Source organism: Coenobita brevimanus, chromosome 8 (assembly GCF_032717465.1).
Source record: "Coenobita brevimanus isolate Jiangsu-jjx chromosome 8, ASM3271746v2, whole genome shotgun sequence".
Taxonomy (NCBI): domain Eukaryota; kingdom Metazoa; phylum Arthropoda; class Malacostraca; order Decapoda; family Coenobitidae; genus Coenobita; species Coenobita brevimanus.
Genome location: NC_136961.1, coordinates 4992185 through 5008500, shown reverse-complemented (window position 1 = coordinate 5008500; position 16316 = coordinate 4992185). Strand labels below are relative to the sequence as shown.

Genomic DNA, 16316 nt, shown 5'->3' with positions numbered 1-16316 from the left:
TCCCTACGTGTCAAGTGGGGTTGGTGAAGGGTTAGTGCCCCTCCCTGTAAAACAATTAACTCTAAGCCGTTGGCCACCCCGTTTGGGATACATGGCGTCTGGCAATGAATGAATGAATGAAAACAACGAAGGTCTCTCTCTCTCTCTCTCTCTCTCTCGTCATTACAGTGTTTAATGGTATATATATATTTTTTTTTTTTTTTTTCAGAAAAAAGTGATGGAAGTTGAAATTCCAGGCGTTTGAAGAATTTTCAAAATTTCTCCCGGACGGAGATTTTGACAAATGCAGGACATGTCTGGGAAAATCCGGACGTTTGGAAACCCTAGAGAGACCATTTTTCGCTAGGGTTTCTTTTATATAATTAGCAATTGTGTCTGCAATCTCATTGGATGTGTTCTTAAACTCAATCAGTTTCGATGCAAACCACCATTCTTTCAGTCAAAATACTGAATAATTACAGGAAACAGCTTTATTGCATTGCGATTACTTCCATCTGTAGCAATTCCACAGTATGTTATTTCATTTCCTTCAAGACTTTTCAAGGCAACATCAACAAAATGCGGTGTAAGCACAGGTTTAACTATTACTTTTGTCTTTCTTCGATCACTATAAAGCTTCTTTGCCACCTCAGAATCAAAGAAAGTCTTTTTACACAAAACAGATGAACAATCCATGGATGAGAAACTGTGATGTTTACCAGTGTGAAATGCGTGAATACGTTTTGCAGCAGTGACAGCATCTTGTTTTACTTCATGGTTTCACAAAATAATGTCAGTTTCGTTGATGAGGTCTCTCTCTTTGCACTGCTTTCTTGTGTTTCTCGAGGTTCACGTGTGTCTGTAAATCACTAATACCTTTATATGCCACAGAGACGTAAGTTCCTAATTTACACACCAAATACTCGGTTTTCCATTCATCCCTGCCTCTCTTACAGCACGGGAGTTTGTTCTGCATCTCTGTTGTGATTTACATTTCCTTCTGGTCACTTTGTCAGGGGCTTTTATGATTTGGAAAACTGCAACAAATTTCAAATCGCAAGTAGATTTTTTTTTTTTTTTTTTTTTTTTTGTGACCGACTCTGGGCATAAGCTTCACAGCCTGTTTTCAAGGCTCAATAGTCCTCCTACGTACCGTGCACCTCTACATGTCACCACTTCGGCACTAAAACCCACCGTCCATACTGAATACATGCCAGGGCTGTCTCATACAGGAGTGGTGTATTAGTATTAGCGGGGGTATTTTACGACATGTCGACGGTTCTTCTGGTAGATCAGTAAAGTCTGATATTTATGAAATTCAAATCCTTAAACTGTTCCCTGCCCCCCAGCGGGATATGAACCCGGGTCCGTTAGGACTGTAGGCCAACTCTCGACCGATTGAGCTACCGCCTCCGAAAGCCCACAGACAAGCTGACTGTACACACCGTCACAGCTGGTTCAATGCTGGCCGACTGAGCAACCATATTAGTTGTCAAAACACGTAATAATAAAGCGAAAGTGGACAGATTATGACTGAAAAATGCTAAAACGCCTTAGATGCAAGCTCAGAGTAACAAATACTACAAAGGAAATAACTGCATTTAATTACCATTTACTTTATGGCTACAACAGCACTAATTATGAAAAACAGTGTGGCTGAAGAAGAAAAGGCAGGACATTTTAGCTAAACCAGCCAAGTGGGCAACACTTACTAGCTTACGAAAACTGAAGGGAGAACTGTACCAAGGTTGCTCTCTCTCTCTCTCTCTCTCTCTCTCTCTCTCATCATTACAGACTACGGAGTTTAATAGTATATATATATATATATATATATATATATATATATATATATATATATATATATATATATATATATATATATATATATATATATATATATATATATATATATATATATATTTTACGAAAAAAGTGATGAAAGCTAAAATTCCGGACTTTGGAGAATTTTTTAAATTCCTCCCGAACGATGATTTTGACACCTAATTCATATTTTCAAAATTTCTCCCGGACGGAGATTTTGACAAATGCAGGACATGTCTGGGAAAATCCGGACGTATGGGTATGGCAACCCAATGGCAGATACCACTTTTTGAATGAAAGGGACTGGGAATCGGATTATCACTTCTTCGGACGTTTGTGCAAAGACAAAAGTCGTGTTGCGGTTTTGTCTAAAGATTAAGTGCAACACTTGAAACATTATGACAGCTCTACCACAGTTGCCTATTCGTGTATGGCTAGCCTCACGTCCTCAAGCTTCATATCTGCTGCTGCTGGGATGACGGTATAAATGAACCCAGGAAATTCCGAAGCCTTGACATCAACTCCCGACAGTTACTGAGTCCGAATTCCGTATGAGAGACGAAATGCTAGCGGTTAGGCGATGATCACCTGGATATGGCATCTTACACCTTAACACAAAACGTGAAGCAGATCCAGTATACTTTGATGTGGAGAGGGAAAACAACATGCATCCAACTATTAGGGAGAAGAGAGGTGGCATGATCTCCCTCTATTTACGGGAAGCGAATCCTAAACAGACAGCCAAAACATAAGTTTGGTATGAACATAACCATAGAAAGGTGGATTAGGTGGATGCATGAGGAAGGCACAACGGAGTACCGTCATCATTTAGGTCATCCTCGTGTTACCACACCACTAGAGGACCACGAAAAAATCACTACTATGGAAGCACCACCTGCAAGCAGTGCTCACGCAGTAAGAAATGAACTGCTCCTACAATGAACCATACGACCAGTTGTGCGTAGTCTTCGGTTGTCTGGTTTAAGCGTTCGAACTCGTCTGTGGGATTCAGTTTGCCAGCCAGTCTTAAAAAAAAAAAAAAAAAAAAAAAAAGTAAAATAATTGTCCTCATGCCTCAATACTACAGCCAGTTTTGTTTTACAACACTGTTAAATAATATCATTCCCAGGTTAAAACTGTCAACTTAAAAACTAAGTTACAGTTAACAAAATTGGAAAACTGGCTTTCAAACATTTATTAGCTAACTGATTTTTTTTTTTTTATGTGCTCGACTCTGGGCATAGGCTTCACAGCCTGTTTCCAAGGCCCTGTAGTCCTCCTACATATCATACATCTCTACATGTCACCACTTCGGCGCTAACACCCACCGTCCATATTGAATACATGCTAGGGGTGTCTCATACGGGACTGGTGTATTGGTATTAGCGGAGGTATTTTTTCGACATGTAGACGGTAATTAGATAGATCAATAAGGTCTGCTTTTCACGAAATTCAAATCCTTAAACTGTTCCCTGCCCCAGAGGGGATTTGAACCTATGTCCGGTTTGACTGCAGGCTACCTCTCTACCGATTGAGCCACCGCTTCCCCCAAACTGTAACATTGCAGACGTGGTAATCAAAATGAAAAGATGAGAAACGCTTCACATACAGTATACGAAAACAAAGCAGCAGCCAGATAGCCTTAAAGTGCAGATTTATTCGTTTAGTTACAAAAAATATTCTGTCATCCACAGGCCGGCCACCTGGAGCAAAGGGCAATTCACGTCACTGCTACCACCCGTCCGATTGACACAAGGCAGACCGCACGAAAACTATAGTCTTTCTGCAGATATTTTCACCACATTTCACGATACGACTGTTGTCTTTGACTGTACAGCACCACGACCCTTATTACTTTGACCTAGTTTCAGTGGCCTTGACCTACTTTTCAAAGTCACAGGTCCAAAATTGCCTAAATATCATGAACTTTAAATCTCAGTTTCCTCCAAAACTATTACAGATACGTGAACATGGAATGGAATCCTGTGATAAAATTTGTCCCCAAACATTCGTATGGGGAAAAAATAGTCATTCAGTCTTGGCATTACGATATTTCGGACACCCCACTTTTCAACAATTTCCAGTTCCTCTTCCATACAAGAAAACTCAAAGCATAATGAGGCACTTCTTGGCCCTGGAAGTTTTATCTGGTCCTGGACCAGGTCTGTATACTTTCTGGTGGTATTTTGACCAATGGATTTTGGGTTATTGCAAAAAGCAAGTTTCAGTTACCTTGACCTACTTTTCAAGGTCACAGGTCCTAAAATGTCCAATAAAAAAGAAAAGATGAATCTTCAGTCTCAGATTACTCCAGAATTATTACAGACACTTGTACATGAAAGGAAATGCCGCAAGAAAATTATTTTCCAGTCATTTGTATGGAAGAATTTTGAAGATTTGTCATGCATGACATTTTGATATTTTGGACACCCCAGTCTTCAACTTCTCTTCCATACAGGAAAAATCAAAACATAAATGAGGCACTCCTTGACCCTAGAAGGTTTGTATCGTCCTGGACCAGAGCTGTATGCTTCTTGGTGGCAGCTGAACCAACGGTTTTTTCAGTTATTACAAGAAACGTGGGTTGTGCCAGTCAGAAACATTCTCACTGATGGAGATCAGTAACTGTCTCTGACAGTTAGTCAAGTTATAATAATAATAATAATAATAATAATAATAATAATAATAATAATATTGGTAATAATAATTATAATATAATAATAATAATAATGGTAATAATAATAATAATAATAATAATAATGATAATTATAATAATAATAATAATAATAATTATTATTATTATTATTATTACTATTAGTATTTCTGTTACTAGGCTCTGCCTACTACAAAGGAGGAGAATACTCTTTTTATTGGTATTATTATTATTATTCCAGCCCCACAGTCTCACGACGGTTCCATGAGAACCAGAGACTGCGCAAGGAATCTGAAGGGCCCAGGTTTTTTGTCCTGGCATGGGCCATTGCTGATAGAAAAGAAATTCCAAATTTACCCAGTGTAGTCAAGGTCATTGTAAGAAACAATAAGTGCGAACTAATAATTGTCCACTGGATATTAGACATAACTTGGTGGACGGATTCCTAAGAATTAATTTAATTTTATTAGTCTCCACCTACTACACAGATGGAGACTATTGTTTTTCCGGTGTTATTAGTCTCCACCTAAAACTAACTACACACGTCGAGACTATTGTTTTGCTGGTATTATTAGTGTCCACCTAGTACACAGGTGGAGACTATTGTTTTTGCTGGTATTATTATTATTTTGGCCTCAGAGTCTCGTCACGATTCCAGGAAAACCGGAGATTAAGTAAGGAATCTGAAGGTCCCGGGTTATGTGTCCTGGCTTGAGCCATTGCTGATAGAAAAAAAATCAAAATCCTTTTCACGCAGTGGAAGGGCATGGCAGAAAGAGTATTAGCATTATGTGTGAACAAGATAAGTTGGTCGTATTTACCGGAGATTTCAATCCAATCTACACAAGGAATCTGAAGAGCGAACTTGGTCCAATTTCCACTAAATTACTACAAATGTACCCTACCATTACCCATGAACACTACCGTACTAAGGGGTCCTGTTCATATCTTAGTGACCGGTATTCAAGGGCCTCCATCCAGAACAGTAGATGGAGACTAGGGACTGTCCGCTGGACAGTTACAGAATTCTAGTCATTATTATTCCCACCTCAGATTCTGGCAACGATTCCAGGAGAATCGGAGACTGTGCAAGGAATCTGAAGAGACCAGGTTATGTCTCATGGCTTGGACCATTGCTGATAGAAAAACATCCAAATCTTCCCAATGTCGTCAGTAATATTGTAGGAAATAGTAGGTGGAGACTAGTGACTGTCCGCTTGATTATTATTAGTTTCCACCTCCAACATAGGTGCTGACTATTGTTTTTGCTAGTATTATTATAATCAAGGTCCAAGTAAAATGGAGAAATAGAAGAAGGGATGGACGGGAGGAAGGAGTACATGGAAAGAGAGTGGAAAGGTTACAAGAGGATGAGAAAAAGGCAGAATATAAGAGAGAAGAGGAGGAACGATAGAGTAAATATGAATTAGAGCAGATTGGGGACGTGGAAGGTGTGTGCAAAATATTCTCAGAGGGAATATGTGCAGCATGTGAGGTGGTGTCTGGGGTGAAGAGAAGACGAAAGGGGGTGCAAGGGACAGTGTGGTCGAATGAAGAGGTGAGACAGGCTGCGGCACAAAAGAAGAAAGCATATAATGATTGGATGAGAAATAGGGGCATGGAAGAAATTGAGAGGTGAAAGAGAGAGTTATATGTAGAAAGGAAGAGAGAGGTGAAAAGATTAGTAAGAAAGAGTAAGAAGACAGTGGATGAGGAATTTGGAAGGACTACCCGCCCCGTCCCGTCGACGTATGGGTACATTGCAACGATTTGCATTTGCCAGTCCCGGTGTCGTACCAGTACGTCGTGCAATTGCAAGGTCCCTAATTTGCACAATTTTCAATTTTCGCGCGTGATTTTTTGTATGTATACACGGGACACCTTCCTCTATTCCTCTACAAGATGCCAAGCAGAGACAATGCCTTACACCGCATAACCTCCCCCCTCCCCCTCTCACGCCATTGTCTTGGCAAAGGACCTGTTACCAGTGACCTGGCTATTAAAGATATTCAGGGCCAGAGTGATTCCCCAATTGATGACAATGTGGAGGACAATGTTTACATAGCATTAGAAGAAGAAACAGCCAGAAATAATGATCAGGTAATGTGGCAAAAAAAGGTCAGGTATGGTGATTAGTTAGTGAGTGAAACAATGCTTATAATGCCTTTATTACTGCTTGAAAACCAATATACTCTCATACTACATATACATTCATACCAAGTGAATAAATAAATACCGTTTATGCGTGGATAAAATAGTTACCCTCCCATAGAACTCGTTTTCTTTGGTGCCAGCATGTTAGAAAACCCAGGCAGGTAAGGAGGAACTCCTACCTGGATTGGGTATTTTAAACCTCAGGTGAGCGATTTCTCTATGAATTTTCGATGTTTCTCACCAAAAGCGAATGTTTTAGCAAAAAAAAAAATCGAAAGTACCTCGGGACTGGGGAATGTCGGAGGTGTGGAAAACCTCGGGACGTGACGGGTTAAGTGTAAAGTGGAGGGAATGTAAGAAAATGTTCTGGAAAGAGGTAAAGAGAGTCAGACAGGGTGGCAATGAAGTTAGTAGGGGAGTGAATGATAAAAATGGTAGATTACTAGCTGAGAAGGGAAAAAAAGTGAGTAGATGGAGAGAATACTTTAAGGAATTGTTGAACATAGATAATGAAAGTAATGCGAGTATAAGTGGCTCGGGAATGGCTGGGAGAAGCAGGGAGGTGAGAAGACTGGACGGAATCAGTAGGACGGAAGTTGTGGAAGCAATGAAGAAAGTCAAAATGGGGAAAGCCACAGGAATTGATGGAGTGTGTGGTGAAATGCTGAAGCATGGGGTAGATATAGTAGTAGAATGGATGTGGAAAATGTGCAGATTGGCCTGGGAGGAAAGTAAAGTCCCAGATAATTGAAAGTCAGGTATAATTATTCCCTTGTACAAAGGGAAAGGGGAAAGAGAAGTGTGTGGTAATCATAGCGGCATTTGTCTTCCTAGTGTAATGGGAAAAGTATACGGTAGGATACTTACTGATAGAGTTAGGGATATAACAGAGGAATTAGTTGGAGAAGAACAGGGAGGATTTAGGAAGGGAAGAGGCTGTGTAGATCAGATATTCATTCTTAGACCTTTAGTGGAAGAGTTTCTAGAGAAGGGAAAGAAGTTGTATGCGGCCTTCATGGATTTGGAGAAAGCATATGACAGGGTGGATAGACAAGGATTATGGAAAGTATTAAGGATATATGGAGTAGATGGGAAGTTGCTGAATGCTGTGAAGAGAATGTATGAGGGTGCTAAGGCTGCAGTGCGTGTGGATTAGTGAACTGAGTGAGTTTTTCTATTTGAAGTTGGATTGAAACAGGGATGTGTCATGTCTCCATGGTTGTTCAATCTGTATATGGATGGGGTTATAAAAGAGATACAAGGTAGGGCAGTGGATGTTGGAGTGGCCCTAATGAGAGAGGGCAGTGTTTGGAAACTCCCTGTACTATTGTTTGCAGATTATACTGTGTTGTTAAATGAAAATGAAGGGGAGCTGCAAAACTTGGTGGATGAGTTTGGGAGAATGTTTAAGAAACAGAATTTAAAGGTGAATGTAGGCAAGAGTAAAGTTATGGTTTCTGAGAGAGATGAAGTCAGTGAATGTACAATGAGGTTGGATGATGAGGACATGGAAAATGTGAGTACGTTTAAGTATTTGGGTAGTGTGATGAGCAAGGATGGAAATTTGGAGGGTGAAGTGCTTGATAGGGTACAACAAGGAAGAAAGGTTGCTGGTTCCTTGAAGGCAGTGATAAGAAACAGAGAAGTGAGCATGGAAGTTAAAAAGTTATTACATGACAGTATTGTGATACCAAGTCTGACGTATGGAAGTGAAGCTTGGACGTTATTGGAGGGACACAAGTCAAGAGTGAGAGCAGTGGAAATGAGTTATTTGAGAGGAGCCTGTGAAGTCACATGGAGAGACAGGCTGACAAATGAGGATGTAAAGGAGCATTGTGGTGTGGATGTGGATGTGATAGGATGCATTAGGAGAAACACTGAGGTGGTTTGGCCATGTGGAGAGGATAGAGAGTGAGAGACTGACAAGGAGAGCGTATGTGAGTGAGGTGGAGGGGGAGAGAGGGAGGGAAAGGCCAAGGATGAGATGGAGGGATGGAGTGGATAGGTATATGAGAGACGGGGTGTGTGAATTGGAAGCAGGGCAGTGAAATGACGGGGGACAGGGTGACGTGGAGGAGATTTGTTTGTGGCCACCCCATACAAGGGATTATGGCGTCTGGCAATAGATAGATAGATTATTCCAATCTCAGAATTTCGCGACGATTCCAGGAGAACTCGAGACTGCAAGGAATCTGAATGGCCAGGTTATATGTCCTGACCTGGGCCATTGCTGATAGAAAAAAAATCCAAATCTCCTCAGTGGGGTCAAGGTCATTGTAAGAAATGTAATGTTCAGATTCAGAGTCTTACAACGTTTCAAGGAGAACTGAAGACCAGGCAAGAAATCTGAAGGTCCCTGGTTATGTGCCTTGAGGTGGGCCACTGCAGATACAAAAACATAGGCTACGCTGTTGCAATTCCCCACCCGACCAAGCACATACCCTCCACCTCCCTGGAAACCTAACCAAACACATAAAAGCCCTCACCCCCTCTCCCTGCCCAATCTTCTCCTTTAACCCGTGGATTGCACAAAAAGTTAAGAAAAAAAGTTTTTTTTTTTATTATAAACCTGTAGATAAACATCCAGCTCATCATCTGGTGAAAAAAAAAAAATCTCTCTCTCCATCTTTGCGTAGGGTTATGCTTAAGTTTATGTAGGGGAGTAGTGAAAAAAAAAAAAAAGTTTTGGTTTACTATAAACTTAAGATAAACATCCAGGGCATCATCTAAATGAAAAGAAAAAAAATCACTTTCCCTCTTTGTGTAGCGCCATGCGTATGCTTGTGTAGAGGTAGAGTAGTTAACAGTGATGCACGGCCAGCACAGCCTGAGCTGTGGCTCGCACCGCGACGCTACCTAGCCTGAGCTGTGGCTCGCAATCCATGGGTTAAAGGTGGCTGTAAGAAGAACACCTTAAGGACATATAACAGGGCCCATCAGATTCCTTGCACAGGCCGCAATGAATTCTGTTGGGGATTTTTTTTTTTTTTTTTCCTTTTTAAAATATGAAAACTTAAAATAATTTAACGCAGCAAATGTACAGCAAAAGTGGGAGGTCATACAAAGAAGAGCAAACATCAACAGGCCTGTTGACCCTTTGTGGGCCGTTTGTCATAGGGTAGGCTATAACTAGTTAACTGGTCTATGAGTCAGAGACAAAGATAAAATAAATCTAATACTAAAACACGGAAGATTCAGTACAGCGTAGCACAACAGCTATGAGCAGAGTTTATAGAAAAGACACTCTCATCGACAGATGAAGGCATTATCGACACAAACAATGTTCCTTTAACACTGAATCAAGAGGTCATAGTCGGAAACCTTGTAACCTATGAAGTCATACACTACAAGGAAACTTAACATTTTAATGTATGTGATACTAGACAAAGTTTTGTGCCAAAGCTAGCCTAAGTGCAAGAGTACAGAACTATGATACAAAAAGCAAAACACGACTAAACAAGCATGACTAAGTTATAAACAGATACATTTAGGAAAGGTAAGGTATGGTAAAAACAAGAAAATAAAATCACACACACACACACACACACACACACACACACACACACACACGCTCATGAAAAATAAAGAAAAACACTATCCCGTCGTGTCGCCCGGATAAAAATATGATGCACAAACTAGATTTAAGTCCCAGAAAATACTGAACGTTGCGTCGACCTGTACGAGGCCGTCTATTTGATACAGGATTCAGCGTGTATGTGACCGGGTTGAGAGAGGCAGGGAATCATTTCACACACACACACACACACACACACACACACACACACACACACACACACACACACACACACACACAGTTCGAAAGCCTACCACTGCTACCAGTATTTCCAAAGTCATGTGCATAGCTTTATAGCCATTTTTATTGATTATCATATTCGCAGGGACGACCAATATCTGTCACAGATATTGCCACAGTCTCTGCAAATCAGTCACAAGTAATGCCCCAAACTGCCTCATTGACTTTTGAAGCCAGCCACAACCAAAACAACATATATGAAGATACTTTTTCGACAGCCATTTCCAGCCACAGCCAAAACTGTAAGCACACGCATCCACGGCTATAAACCCTACCTTTTAAACCGTCTATATCAATCACACTTACTCAGTTACTAAGGCACAAACAGACATGACCAGTTCAATCCTAGCAGTGACAATTAAGTCATTAGAGGTGTTGAGAATGACGGGCAAACTCACCGATACATAGTTTTGAGAAAATGAGGGTTAAAGTTTGCCAATATGCAAATCATCATTATCTCCGCTGTACATTTATCAGTTTTGCTGAATTGGGTCTTATTTTAAAGCCCATTTAATGCGGAATATGTCTGTTGTGGTAAATAAACTGTTATCTATGGTTACAGTGCAGGAACTATCTTACCATCAGGCACATGCAGCCTAGTTTTGCTAGAAACATACGCTTGGCCTGTGTTCCTTTCTCGCTTAGCCTGACCTTGCATCCATTAATCTTTGTGCACTTTTCTATTCTGGTGTACCCTGGTGCACTGGGCTGTGGATCACAATCACTGTTACTCATTCTGCTCACGGATAACAGAAAAAACGTGATTTTATAGAGCACGTCACGCGCAGACGCCAACAGTGTGATGCTGATGAAAAACAATGGCCATGCGGGAAGCTGGAAGCTGCCCAGAAGCGAGTGTAGCATGATGCTCAATGGTTCACGCCATCCTTCCTGTGAACTGATTGGTTCTTGGAAGAGATGCAGCCGATGATTGGCCAGGAGTGCCGCGGGCGAGTTTGCCTGTCAGCCCAAGCCAGACACCAACTCTTGCTTGTGATCTTGGCTGAATACATCATAACTTTTCTTAGGGTTTATCTTAGGAAGACAGAGGTGAACTCGCATCCATCCATTCTCATATTGTAGGGCAACGTCTGCGGAAAATCTATCTATCTATTGCCAGACGCCATAATCCCGTAAGGGGTGGCCATTTGACTTTGAGTTATTTGTTTTACGGGGAGGGGCACTAACTCTCCACCAACCCACTTTTTGGCACGTAGGGAGCACGTATGGTTTGGCTATATGGTTACCACTCAGCGTTGTAAATGGTGTCTTGGCTAACAGGAAACCATTTGGCTTTTCACTCAATGTAAAGCCACTTGTAAAGGAAAGAAAAGCAATAAGAGGTGACAGGAAAGATGGAAGAAATAGGAAGAGAGGTAGGGCAGGCACAGAAAAAGAATGATAAAGGCTGAAGAAGAAGTAGGCGGCACTACATCAAGTGAGTGGATGATGGTCGCCACCACCTACCACTATGCTCGTATAAAAATCAATTTTTCGCTTGGTTGGTGAGTTCGCCTGTCATTCTCGATCCCTCATTTCTAGTTGCAACTGATAATAACTGACACTAATGCTCACAACCATTTACAACGGTATTCATAGTCAACAAAACCATATCCGCAGGAGTTACGGCTTAAATAACAACAATCAACTATAACTGAAACTAGAAATGGTGCAAAGGTATTTTTGCTAATGCACCCTCATGGAAACTTTCCAATGGTCTGAGTCCCACTTTATAGGACGGTGATAAAACAGCGATTCCAAAATACCTGAGACCAATGTAGTATTGTTGTTTCACTGACCGTTGACAAATGTAGAAAGAAACACCGATGTAGGACTTAGTGTGTATTGACGTTTTGCCTCATGGCTTTCTCAGAATACAGCTCCTGAGTGGTGACTTAAAATAAGTTAATGCAGTGTCTCTCTCTCTCTCTCTCTCTCTCTCTCTCTCTCTCTCTCTCACACACACACACACACACACACACACACACACACACCTCGTTTTACAAAGTATCCTGCTCCAGTGCTTTGATGGGGCAATATAAACCGGGCTCTCCAAGGCTGTATGGTTACTGGGGGTGGGTGGGGTGGGATCAAAAGTTGTCTGAGAAATATAAGATACCAACAAGCCCTCCTCCTAAGTGTTTGGTTAGCTGATAGGTGGGCTGGACTTGAGTGAGAGGGTATGAGTCAATATTTTCCTGTTACCTTACAGCTTTGAGATTAATGTGATCATATTCGAGGCCACACACGAATACATCAGGTAGGCTGTGTTGAAGACATTCACTTACGGAAAGTTCCCTCTTGTGTTTACACATCACACATCGTATACAAGCGATGTTGAGCATATTACCTGTTTTTATGACTATTTCAACTGATTATATACAAGATTATTCTGGAACATCATGATGATCTCAGAGTAAATGCAATTTACATTATCTCTGTGTTATAGGGTGTACATATTATTTTCCTAACTAAATAAATCGAGTTTGAATTGTTTCATTCCTTAAGAGGGAAAGAAATCCCTTCGTCACAGTGAGATCACCATTCATTCTATAACCCCGTGGATGAAATAGAAATCCGGCATTATATACCCGCGGAGTAAATATGTAGGCTATCTATGTATATCTATCTATATGTTTATCAGTCTATCTATTTGTGTGTCTATCTATCTATCTGTCTATCTATCCTATCTATCTATCTATCAATCAATCTATCTATCTATCTATACAGCTTAAATGTATAAAGAGAGAGAGAGAGAGAGAGAGAGAGAGAGAGAGAGAGAGAGATTTATGTTGTATATATATATATATATATATATATATATATATATATATATATATATATATAAATATTAGCCTAAACACGGATGAATGAGGGTGATTGATTGGTTCGTGGCCCAAGGTACAAAGATATACTTTTAGACAACTTAAACACAGCCATTTTTCAACATAGTCCCCTAGCAAATGTACACACTTAGTCGTGCGGTCATAGAGCAAACGGATCCCTTCTTTGTAGAAGCTAGCATCTTGGGCCGCCAAGAGGTGATCTATAGCATCATTGACATCATTATCAGTGTAAAATGGCGACAGCTGAGCTCTTTTTTCATCTCTGGGAGCAGGCAGTAGTCTGAGGGCGGCAAATCAGTAGAACAGGGCTAGTGTTCAACAGGTTGGAATCCACTTTCATGGGCAGCAGCAATGGCCACCTCGGACTTGTTAGCCGGAGAGTTGTTTTGGCGGAAGAGTACCCCTCTTGTCAGCTTCCAATGCCGATATTTCTTAATTTCTCTCGTAGCTGCCTCAAGGGATCAGCGTAGTAGACCCCCGTGAGAGTGTGACCCTTTTCCAGGTAATCCACCAGCAGCACTCCTGCACCCCCCAAAATGGAGGCTATCACCTTCCCTGCAAACATCACCGACTTTGCCTTCTTGGGAGCCAGAGACTCTGCATGTTTCCACTGTTTCGACTGTTCTTTCATCTTTGGTTGGAAATGCTGCATCCAAGTCTCATCCTTGGTCACGAATCGCCGGAGAAATCTCTAGGGATCTGCATCAAAAATAGAAATTTTGTCCTTTGACATAGTGCCAAATCAGCTTCTAATCAGGTCCGAGGAGCTGAAATCTTGGTCATTTGGATTTCAATGTGTATTACTGCATGGACGCGTTCCTGGGAGATACCCAGCTCTGTGATAATATAACCCTCTGTTATTCTTTGATTCACCTAGACCATGTCATGGATGTTGTCAATGGTTTTCTGTGTGGTGACAGTGACAGGCCTTCCTGGACGAGGGTCATCTTCCACACTGTCCCTGCCTAGTTTAAATTCAACAGCCCACTTCTTAACTATGCTGTAGGAAGGGGCATCCTCTTTTAGCGTCGCCACCATGTCCTCGTGGACCTCACTGGGTGATAAACCCTTGATACCGAGGTAGCGGATGACTTCAGGATGGGCAGTATTGTCCATTTTCTCAGAAACTGCTGACTTTGGATTTCAGTTAACTGGAACAGAAATTATACAACAGTTATGAATTTTAAACTTCCTGTATAATCATTAGAGATGAATTATATGTAAATTTAGTTAGAACCATTTAGCTCATCTAGTATCTTAGGCCAAGAACTTCTCAGTTTACCCCTCGTATTCTGTTTCATTATTTTTTTTTCTAAGAATAGGAAGCATCTTGTAATGGCAGTAAATATACCAACATGCAACGTACTAACAATGTATTATCGAAACATACAAATTTGTGCTGAAGCATTTGGAACAGAGTAGAGGGTGCGATAGGTCTACTTAGTTGCTGTAAGGGAAGGAGTCGCTGTTTCCATTTTATACAGCAATCTCTCTCTCTCTCTCTCTCTCTCTCTCTCACGCACACACATACACACACATACACGCACATACATTCATAACACAAGCATATGGCTGGCCAGTATTCATTTTCCCTCAACCTCAAGGATAACTGCAATGCTTACAGGAAAGACGTGGAATAAGAAAAACTGAATTAGAATAATGACAAGGGTACAGGTACACTGAGATATTAAGACCCAGAAAATTTATATTGAATTGGATGCAGTTGCAGAAGCAGGAAAATTTTCATTCATTCATTCATTGCCAGACGCCATGTATCCCAAACGGGGTGGCCAACGGCTTAGAGTTAATTGTTTTACAGGGAGGGGCACTAATCCTCCACCAACCCCACTTGACACGTAGGGATGCCAACAGCATCTGGTGTTCCCAGGCGGCCACCATGGGCAGAAAATGCAGCGAGAAAAAAGCACCGTCCAATGTGAATTATGCAACTGAGTGGAACTGTGTTTAAACAAAACATCACGTGAGCAGAAGCGTTTTTCATTGGGCGACATCACGATCTCGTCACGATAGTGGGCGGGGGAGGCTACTTGATCGGAAGACATGGCTTCAGCAAATCAGTAACAAAATAGTACAGACCACATACAACACTAGGTAGGTCATGCAGAACTAGATCAATATCTGGCTAAAAGTACTGTACTATGTTACATATCCTACAAAAGAGGAAAACACACGCTGGTTCTATTAGAATAAAGACTGGCGCAATCTCGGACAAGAAAAATTGAATCACCTGTACCGCTGGGGCACAGGAGGCGTGTGCTAGGGCTGAGTGCAAGAAGGGCCAGTGTCAAAAAATGAGGTTTTGAGGAAAACGCAGTTAAAAGTTTGCAGGCTTCACTAAAATTCAGCTAAGAAGAATAGACATAAAAATAATATTTTCATTATTGTTTAAGCCAAGTAGCAATCACATAGTGTCTTTCCAGTAACTAAAAGCTGCATTGCATTGTGAATAAAAATAATAAATATATGTAAAGAATATTTTCCTATGACATAATTTTTTCTTATTCGATAATAATTTGCATATTTTTTAAATAAAATTATTGTTACATGTTTTTAACTGAATATTAAATTTACCTAAGTGTAATTTCCTTATCTTAGGTAATATTTCCATTGTTTATAAACAAAAATTTGATAATTATATATATATATATATATATATATATATATATATATATATATATATATATATATATATATATATATTTTTTTTCATAAACATCATTCCTGATTTGAAACATTAGCCAGATCTCCAAAAATTTTAAGACAATCATTTTTCGGTGTATAAAGACTAATGAGAAATTACACTCTGGTGTCATCATCTAAATAATCACCATCTACACCATCTGCTACCTGTAAGCTCCTGTAGAAATGTCTACTTCCAGCAGAAATCAGAGGAAGATCAATCAGGTCCTTCAGCTTTTTAGGCGCAAGTTTCCGTGGTCCATCTTCTAGTTGTGTTATAGCATCCTCCCTAAGACTCGGGCGACATTGGCCTTTGTAGCACTGAAAGACCTTTATTTTACAAGCTCCC

At 40.6% G+C, this 16316-nt stretch overlaps 1 protein-coding gene across 1 annotated transcript in view; it reads left to right on the top strand.

Annotated features, from left to right (window-relative positions):
* The window catches only part of LOC145406265 (QRFP-like peptide receptor), a 197502-nt gene that overhangs the window by 84760 nt on the left and 96426 nt on the right, over positions 1–16316 (top strand). The gene's annotated exons all lie outside the window — the stretch shown is intronic.